Raw genomic sequence first — 10,090 nt, 5'->3', positions numbered from 1 at the left:
AAGCGTGCAAGTGGTGGTATAGTTTAGTGGGTGGTATGTTTTTCGTCAAAGCACTTCTGATTCTACGTCATGCTTTAGTGATCTTGGCATAGAACAACACTCTAAGGTGATGACGAATATGATGCACAGAATAATGACTGGATATTATAATCATTTATGAAAGCAAAGTAGATCAGTCCTGCCCGTGTCTACTTTGTATATGGGCTGTCATGGCTGTCATGTAAAATGACTCATCTAAATGAAGTACGGGTTATGGTTGGTAGGCTTATAGACTATACTATAGGTTTCGGTTTCCTCTCTAGGAAAAAAGGAAAAAGTGAGCCTTATCCGGCCCGGAGGCAGCTAGGAGATCCGGATGGTACTTGTTAAGTAAATTTCGTGTGGAATTCGAAAAACAAAACAATCGGTTACCGTCGATTATTGAGTCTATTGACTGAAATGGCAAACATTTCGTAGTAGGCCCCCTACACGATTTTTTTTTCTCTCTGTCATCGCTAATTATCTGACGTCTTAGCTCGCATTTTTTTTTGTTTTTGAAACTATGAATTTAACTATTGAAACAAGTTATGAAAGAAGAAAACATACAAATTAATGAAACTGAAGAAAATAATAAAGAAAACATGCTCGGAAACGATTGAATGTTGAGATTATACTAATTATGTAGGCCACGTACCTCCCATTAAATGCATTCAACCAAAATTTCTGATGTCACAGAGGTACATCTAGCTAAGAGGCTCCCCTTCGAACGCTGAAAATATACCTTAAAATGTTTGTTTTTGCTAATTCTACAAGAAACTCTTTATATATGAAATGTTTTATGAAACCCCGCCTTGCTCATTAAAACAAAAACCTTATCTATGGGTAGAGTTGATAAGAGTTGATTTAGGTAAAATGCTGATTAAAAGGATTAAGTGGGGATGGATACAAGTGTTCTTATATCTTATTTATTATTTTGTTCGAGTGTTCTCCAACTTTCATTGATTTGTTATTGTATAGTTTATGTTTTCCAAGCTGTTTCAAGAGTTTATTTTTACACGGTAAAACCCCCTAAAAGAGGCACTGTCAGTGATTTGCATTGCATGGGGATGTGGCGCACATTATAGGCCTACATATTGTAAGGCGCCCAACGTAAATACATGAATAACACATACAATAATATAATAATCATAATTCTATTACCAGGTAATAGATGCAAATGGCTAAGTTTTTACAAAATCACATCTTTATAATCAATGCAAAGTTGAAAACATACAGAATACCTTCAGTATGTTTGTGTGTATATTATACACCAATACATATAATACAACATCATATAGGGTAAGATGTAACTCACATACATAATTTGAAATTCGTTCAATCTCTTTTACATTTCTCCTTTTAAAACTTGTCTTGATATTGTTTCACCTATTGTAAGTGTTAATTTTTAAAAAAACACAACGACCAACATAGTCCCGTACTGTCTACATAGATCATCACATACTTCGAGGATACCCTGACAAACAATTTATTGTAAAAATTAGCAGAACATGATAAAACATACTGCCGAAGGTTTGAGAAAAATCCATCAAAGAATTGAAAAGTCATCAGAATTTCAATTATTTGATTTGTGACGTCATATGCGAGCAGAATTTTTACATATAGCGAATGGTAAAATATCAATGAAATGTCATCTCAGAAAATTGAAAATGTTTTTTACTGTGACCTTTCATATATCAATAGACAACAACCGATTATGAAAAGAAAACAAAAATCACTCATCAACCATTTAAAAATGAAATTCATGCAATTTATATTACAAAACATATGGGGCACCTGCTCGTTCATGACGTCACAAATTCAAAACCTAAAATTTTCCTCAAACCTTCACCAATACTTTTTTATTATTTTTTTTCCTGCTATTTTTACAAGAAACTTTCCTTTCTAAGCAGAAGCTTTTAGTGAAGTAATTTATTTACAAATTTGTTATATTGATGACTAAGTATTAAAGATCCCCTAAGAGTCAGAAATTAAAAGGAAATATATAGACCCTTTGATTAGAAGTCACGATCCACGTGCGACATTCGACAGCAAAGTTTCAAAATCATTACTTATCAATACAAATTCCGACGAACAACAGCCCGAAGTACAAATAGATGATCACTGGAACCTTACTATACAAATGAATACAAGTCGGACAAACACGATATTCACTTCTTTCCATCCGCATGACGGCACGAATTATGTAGGCCTACATAAATTTAATACTCGGTTTTATTTGATTCGAAATAGCTGCAAAGTCATTTCTATGTCAGGCCAGTGGCGTACCTAGGACTTTCCGAAGGGGGGGGGGGGGGGGGGGCAGGGACCTGGGAAGCGGGGGTGCTGGGGGTGCTGAAGCACCCCCAGAAATATGTTATAATGTACATCACATCCGACAATCACAAATCATGTAGTATGGTAGTGCGACCTTAATTCGCGCGTTACCTAATTTTGCGCACGGGCGAATACCTCAATATCTAATCAATATTTTGAAAAACTGATATCACCAACAGTAAGAGCGACTTAAAATTACCCAGTATAGTAATTTTCTTGACGGTAAGGTCTCTATGAAAATATCGGCAAAACATCGGCAAATTTTGTTACCGTTTGCGTCCGCTCCGAGAAAATCCGACCTTCTCGACAAGCATCAAGAAATCGCCAGTTTGCAAGCGGAGGTCTCCAAATAAGTAAGTAAAATGTGATACCAACCGAATTTATGGCATTTTAACCTCCATCTGATACAATTATCTTACCTTTGTTTGCTTGATTTCTTTTCTAAAGCCTTGCAAAACGATCGTGCGCAAATCATGGACCTGCTAGTAGGTCCATGCGCAAATTAAGGTCACACTTTTTTATGACAATTTTTCAGCCGAGCGCGGAGTAGTCGATCGCCGTGGAATTTCGAGATCACGATACCAGCGAAACCCTTAACCTACTTTATATTCCGTCAAGCGAATTTGACTTTAGGATCTTGCCTTCCGTTTGGTATTCATGATTTTGATTAATTTTGTGTGAGCTGTGAGAAATTTTTGATGGAAAATCAACTTCATGATGATGTTTAAAATGTGCGCAAATTATGGTCACCCCATCATACTGTCTTTCACATATTCCAATAACATATATCACTCCTATCATGCCTAACGCGACTCAATCAAGCTTCGGCACTCCGATGCAGACTTGGTCGCACGCTATACGTGATAACCATACATACTACTCGATAGCAGGGAGGGACATGGGTGTGGATGGATTTGAAACTTCCAGATTTTATGTCGAACCAAGTGTGCGCGCGCCTGACCGCCCCGTGTATGGTATAAACAAGTACAAGTCAGACAACAGAAATCAAATTTTCAGTCTTTTTCGCCCTACCCCATGGCCATGGGAAGCGGGGGTGCTGAAGCACCCGAAAATTTTCCTTGGGGGTGCTGGGCGTGTGTTATTTTCCATAGACAGCACCTCCTGGAAATCTGGTAGGAATGATAAATGACAGAAATGTAATGAAAATAAACTACGTTTTGTAGGAATCCCCCCACTTCAGAATTTTCCGACACAGTACTTGAAATAGTTTTTAAATTCACCCTTTTCCAGATCGGAATATCAAATACTTTCTGCTCGCGCTTCGCGCTCGCATTATTGATTTTATAAAAATAAAATGTATTTAGAATGCCCAGAAATACCAGGTCTAAGTCTAAACACGCGCATGCATGTTTATTCATAGACGCAGCTTGTTTTGGGGGGTACTGAAATATATCAAATACATTTTTTCAATACAATTTTTTCAAAATAAACACATTTTTCAAAATCTGATAACAAATAGTTAGGTTATTTAATTTTGAAGTTTAGCAATATTTTGTGAAATTGGTGATATACATGTCGTCACGAATATTTAATTATTGGGTTGATGATGTCACCTCCCCACTATCCTTTTTCTTATGTTATTACATGGAATCAAAATCGTTTCATTATTTCATAACAGTGTGAATGATTTGTCTCCCTTCTATTGAAATAAGTTGAAGCAAAGAATATCTAATGAACTAAATCAGTTGTCAATTCAATTATTTTGGTCCTTGAAGGGAAAATATTGAATAAACCTAATTTTATATAATAAATACTAAAGAACAAGTGGGAATGACATCATCAGTTTGCTCATTGAATATTATTGAAGACATGCCTAAAACTGTTTAATGCTAATCTTTAAAATGCAATAACTATCATATTCCTTGTCTGATTTTGATCAAATAATCATTCTTTTGTTCGTCTGATTTTTCTTTATCTGTTCAAACCATATTGCATTCAGTCTGGAGAACCTCTTTAAGCGTGCTTCAATTATAAAGTTTCAGATAAGAATATTAAAAAATTTCTGCTCGCGCTTCGCGCTCACATGATTAATGTAGGAAGATATCCAATAACACATAATTTCTTGATTTACAAAACATGAATAAAATGTCCCGTTTTTAGGTCTGAAATCTCAATTTTGTTTCTGCTCGCGCTTTGTGCTCGCATCAATAATTGTATAGTTATATACCTATCCTGTTCATGATTAGAAAAGTGTTTAAGATGTCCCATTTTTAGGTCTGAATCTCATTTTTATTTTCGCTCGCGCGTCGCGCTCGCATCAATTGTACAGTAATAAAACTATCCTGTTCATGATAAGAAAAGTGCTTAGAATGTCTCGTTTTTAGGTCTAAACTCTAAATTTTGTTTCCGCTCGTGCTTCGCGCTCGCATCAATTATATAGTTATATAGCTATCCTGTTCATGATTACAAAAAGTGCTTAGAATGTTCATTATTTAGGTCGGAATGTCAAAATTTTCAGCTCGCGCTTCGCGCTCGCATTATTTGATTGTTGATATATGTTTCGTCTTCATGGGTAACTGCAAACAGTCCTTATTACAGGTTCCTTTCGATCAGGCAAGAGCGTATATTAAAAACATCTGCTCGCGCTGATCGCGCTATTTGTTACATACGCATCTTGTTCAGGACCACAAATATTGCTCAAAATGTTCAATTTTCAGGACAAAATACATGAAATTAAAGAAAAAAATTAGCTCGCGCTTCGCGCTCGAATTATTTAATTATATATCTATGCTCTTTTCCAAGAAAAAAAGCTAAGAAGTGACTGTCATAATATATATATATATTATGTATATATATATATGTATATATATATATATGTACATATATATGTGTGTGTGTGTGTGTGTATGTGTGTGTGTATAACAGAACAATGGAAAACTCAATTGTGCCCCCCCCCCACCTTTGAGGAGAGATTTCAGCACCCCTACTGAAAAAAATCGTTCCCAGGTCCCTGGGGGGGGGGGGGGGGCAAATTCGTCCGCCAAAAAAAAGTCTTCAACCACAAATAAAGGACATTTCGCACCAGAATAAAATTGACAAGCCCCCCCCAAAAAAAAAAGGTCTTCACGTTCAAAGGAGGGGCCCACTTAGCTCGTCAGGGATCAGTTTTGACTCGTCAGGGGGGGGGGCAGAGATACGTCCCTTGCATGTGTTGTGACTCGTCAGGGGGGCAGTCTCCCCCCCCCCCCCTTAGGTACGCTAACGTGTCAGGCCCTATATTCTGTATTTTTAGACTAGGTATTTACTCAATGTTAAATTATTTGAAAGTTATATTCTGCAACTTTTGTAACTCATGGTATGCTTATATCGTAATATGTTGTAATATCTTATCAGATTGGGAGTGGCATGTGTGGGGGTAACATGCCTTCGGGCAACAGTGCTGAATTTCGCTTTTGTGCCCCCTGACCCACATGCCGTTCCCGCATGTACTTTTTTATATTTGTCGAATAAATAATAATAATAATAATTAGAAGTTATGTATTTCATGTTTCATATTATGTATATATTCTTGAGCTGAATGATCAGTGAAGACTATTAAAAATATTTTTATCAACCCAGCAAAAAACTGTTTAGAATTCAATTTTATACATCACTGTTTACAATAATATGAACATCAGAGTTGCTTAACAGTTTGAACAACTAAGCATAATTTACTGGAAAATAGATATTTAAAATGAAAATTTATTTGTGAAGATTTTAAAAAATTGAAATCTCTGTTGATTTTTTAAAGACCTGTACTGAAAGATGATGATAATAATTAAATAATTATGATGATGATAATAATAATGATATAGTAATAGTGATAGTAGACCTATCCTCATAACGACTCCTTATATATATATATATATATATATATATATATATATATATATATATATATATATATATATAGATAGATAGATCAGCTCGCGATTCGCGCTCTCATTATTTGATTATTGGGACAAGTATCTCCTCGATGAGTTCCTATATAAATACTTCTTTTTTACATGTCAGTATACCTGGCATACAGGTATACCAAACACTTCAGCTCGTGATAGTGGTCGCTTTGATTGTTTAGTTAGATGATCGATTGATTGATTGATAACGAATTTATTTCATTCCAAAATTTCAACAAAGTTACAAAGTAAAGTCAAATATTATATAACGTTATGAAATGAAATAGAAACCTTCTGAAAAGCAAAGCTTGTTATTGAAGGTTTCCTTCAATAAATTAGACATATTAATGCAAAATACAAAGTTCAATATAAATATATATATATATATATATATATATATATATATATATATATATATATATATATATATATTTATATATATATATATAATATAGAAATCATACACATCATAGATGAGACCTCTGTTTATCAGTATTACAAACAGTGCGTAAAATTTCCGGTTCTGAAAACAAAGTCCTCGTTTTCAAAAGGGGGCACACATGACTGTGTTAGAACGGCATATTTACATTACAAATTTTGATTATGCCTCTCAAGGGGAAGGGGGGGGGGCACGGGCCGGATGTGCCCCCCCCCCCCTGGATCCGCCAGTGTCTATGTGCAATTTCAGCTCATACTCGATCTGCACTCACATGAACTATTAAGTGAGATATGGATACTGTTTGTTATTGATATCGTGCCTAAAATTGTCAGTTTTACATAGAGTTGCAATTGATCCGATCAATCACAACTATGGAAAGCCAGAAAAGTCAACATATTAAATGCATGTTTGTTCAAAAAAAATTCTAGATATGAATGTATATCCATTTCTTGGCAATTTGGTGTGTTCTCCTTTGTTTACAAAGGACCTTTTTTCTAATTTCCTGTAGAAAAATGTATGACACTGATGGATTTCCATAGAGTTACGATTGATTGGATCAATTGTAACTTTCTGTAAGACGGGGCCCAGATCTGAACATCAACAATTTTCAGCTCGCACTTCGCGCTCGCATTATTTGATAAATGAATTCATACATGATTATACTTAACATTACTCTTTATCTGGTTCATAAAAAATAGCTCGCGCTTACATCATTTATTCAGTCCTCATCTTTGGAATATGAGGGGGGAAAAGATTTATACAATAAATCTAAGTGTAATCTCAGACGACCACCCCCCCCCAAAAAAAAATCAGCTTTTATAGCTCATCGAGCAGCTGATTGGGGAAAATGTTCATAAAAATGGACAATGCTGGATTAGTCCCTGCTTAAAATATCCCTTTTCAGGTCCGAATAACACATAATTCAGGTTGCCTTATTTGATAAGTGAGACAAAAATAGTACTTAAAGGACAAGTCCACCCCAACAAATAGTTGATTTGAATAAAAAGAGAAAAGTCCAACAAGCATAACACTGAAAATTTCATCAAAATCGGATGTAAAATAAGAAAGTTATAACATTTTTATATAAGTTTCGCGTAATTTCACAAAATAGTTATATGCACTTCCCGGTCAGTATGCAAATGAGGGAACTGATGACATCACTCACTATTTCGTTTGTATTTTATTATATGAAATATTCTTATTTTCTCCTCATTGTCCGGTAAAATAAAGTTTTATTTCTCCCAGAACGTGTTAAATTACAATTGTTTAGCATTTTATGGTTCAGTCAAGTTGGTCTTTATTGTCAAATCTGTAAAATTGAAATATTGTATAATTCAGACAATAAAAAACAAAGAAATAGTGAGTGAAGGACATCATCAACTATTTCATTTGTATGTGTCTAAATTGTGAATATAACTATTTTGTGAAAAACAAGCGAAACTTTAAAATATGTCGTAGCTTTCTTATTTTACATCCGATTTTTATGAAATGTACAGCATTATGCTTGTCTGATTTTTTTCTATTGATTCAAATCAACATTTTTCTTGGGTGGAGTTGGCCTTTAACAAAATTAATATACCCTTTTCGCGTCAATATATAAAACTTTCGGCTTCGCGCTCCCAAGTATCATCCATTCTTATGATTACGACAGGTGCTTAAAAAGTTCACGTTTCAGGTCTAAATATCAAGAATTTCCAGGTCACAATTGATGCGTTCATCATTGGTGAAACACGTTCCTTCGTAATGAATAATCATACCAAGAGATCTAAATATATATTTTTTTTAGATCATTGCAGTAAAATTTTCAGCTCGCGCTTCGCGCTCGCATTACTCAAATGGGCCTTATGAGATTTCCATTTACACCAATATATTTATATTCACGTCGTTATCGAACAGAATTATACAAAACGGTGCAAATTCTAAATGGGTGAAGAAAAATTTAATGCCAAACTGTAGTTGTTTATAAAAATAGTTTCTTGAAAAATACTTTCTTGAAAAATATGTACTTTGAAAGAAAGGAATTGCAATGGTAGTAGGTTTCCAAAATGGAATATAGATATGGCTTGTAGTGACCCCCCACAAAAAAAGTTCAAAGAAAAGAAAACAGAAGAGAAAAAGGTAAAATATAATATTTTATAAATATATTATTTTTATTATCATAATTAATGCTATTGTTGTCATCATTAATAAAATCAATAATGATGATGATGATGAGCGAACTTTACATCTTAATTAGATGCTCAAGGCTCTGCAAAGAAAAATTATTACATAAATTAAGAGGAAAAAAAATGAATTGCAGGTTCGAACTATACAATAATTGCCTTCATGTATATACGAGATGGTTGTCTGTCAAAATAAAGCACCATCCACAGGATTGGCCCTGCATGGGCAAAGGCCCCTATACCCATTGATTTAATTGAAACCGGTAAAAGATTATAAGTTGTGGATATTTACGTCCGTATATGGTTGGTAGTTACTGGTTATATGAACCGTGATTTGTTTTAACTGGGGGAAGTTCCATTGAAGTCCAAAAGAAGTATTTTGAAAATAATAATGCATTCCCTCGGGGGTTACCAGTAAATATTGTCAAAATCTATCACAAAATTCAACTTTTCATATAAAAAATGTTAGTATTTTCGCTCGCCAGAGACTTTTTAGAAATTCTTCCCCCCCACACAATGTTAAACTGCCTACTTTTTCGGCTCATAACGCCACCGATATTGATATTGTTATGCTGATAATATAGATGTCCATGTAAATATACAACAGGGTGCTACATAAGCACTTGCCCGATTGCCCGGGGCAAGTAAAAGTTAGAGTCGGGCAAGTGTTTTGAAGTAAAGACCAAAACTACTTGCCCGAATTGGGCAAGCAAAATTCTTACAGTAGAATGACCAAAACTAGGGTCGATATGATATGATATTGACCCTAATTTTGGTCATGGCAGGCAAAATAAAATCACTTTGGAAAAAGAAATGCAATAACAAAGTAGATCAGTTCATGTCAAAAGAGAGAAAAAGGTCAATGGTTTATAAAACCGCAGAAATTTCTTTTAAAGAGGTAAAACTTTTTTTTTTCAATGATTTTTTGGGGCAAGTGAAATAGATTTTTGGGCAAGTATATTCCAACTATTTAAAAATTTACTTGCCCGACTGGGCAAGTGCTTCTAAAAAGTTATGTAGCACCCTGATACAATAAATGAAACGTTCAGCAATGACACAAAACAGTGTGAAAGAGAGAGAGAGATTATGGACCTAGTAGGTCCATGGTGAGACGGAGAGATGGCAATTAAATGAGATGTATCTTTTATTTAAAGAAACTGGGAAGGCGAAAATGGCTCAAGGTCGGTGTGACGCCTATGGTAAAAAAGAGACCGCGAAAATTGAAATGAAAATCGAAAAAG

General features: G+C 34.6%; 1 protein-coding gene across 2 annotated transcripts in view; it reads left to right on the top strand.

Annotated features, from left to right (window-relative positions):
• Nucleotides 1–2,526: 2,526 nt before the first annotated feature.
• LOC129268897 (alpha-1,3-mannosyl-glycoprotein 4-beta-N-acetylglucosaminyltransferase C-like) overlaps nt 2,527–10,090 on the top strand; it is a 31,086-nt gene continuing 23,522 nt past the window's right edge. The window contains exon 1 of one of the 2 annotated variants that reach the window (XM_064104496.1): nt 2,527–2,705. The gene's annotated coding sequence lies outside the window, so the exon portion shown is untranslated. The remainder of the gene's footprint in view (nt 2,706–10,090) is intronic. The other variant, XM_064104494.1, reaches the window with a different exon arrangement.

Source organism: Lytechinus pictus, chromosome 9, assembly GCF_037042905.1.
Source record: "Lytechinus pictus isolate F3 Inbred chromosome 9, Lp3.0, whole genome shotgun sequence".
In the NCBI taxonomy this organism is placed as follows: Eukaryota; Metazoa; Echinodermata; class Echinoidea; order Temnopleuroida; family Toxopneustidae; genus Lytechinus; species Lytechinus pictus.
This window is presented reverse-complemented; position numbering and strand designations above follow the sequence as displayed.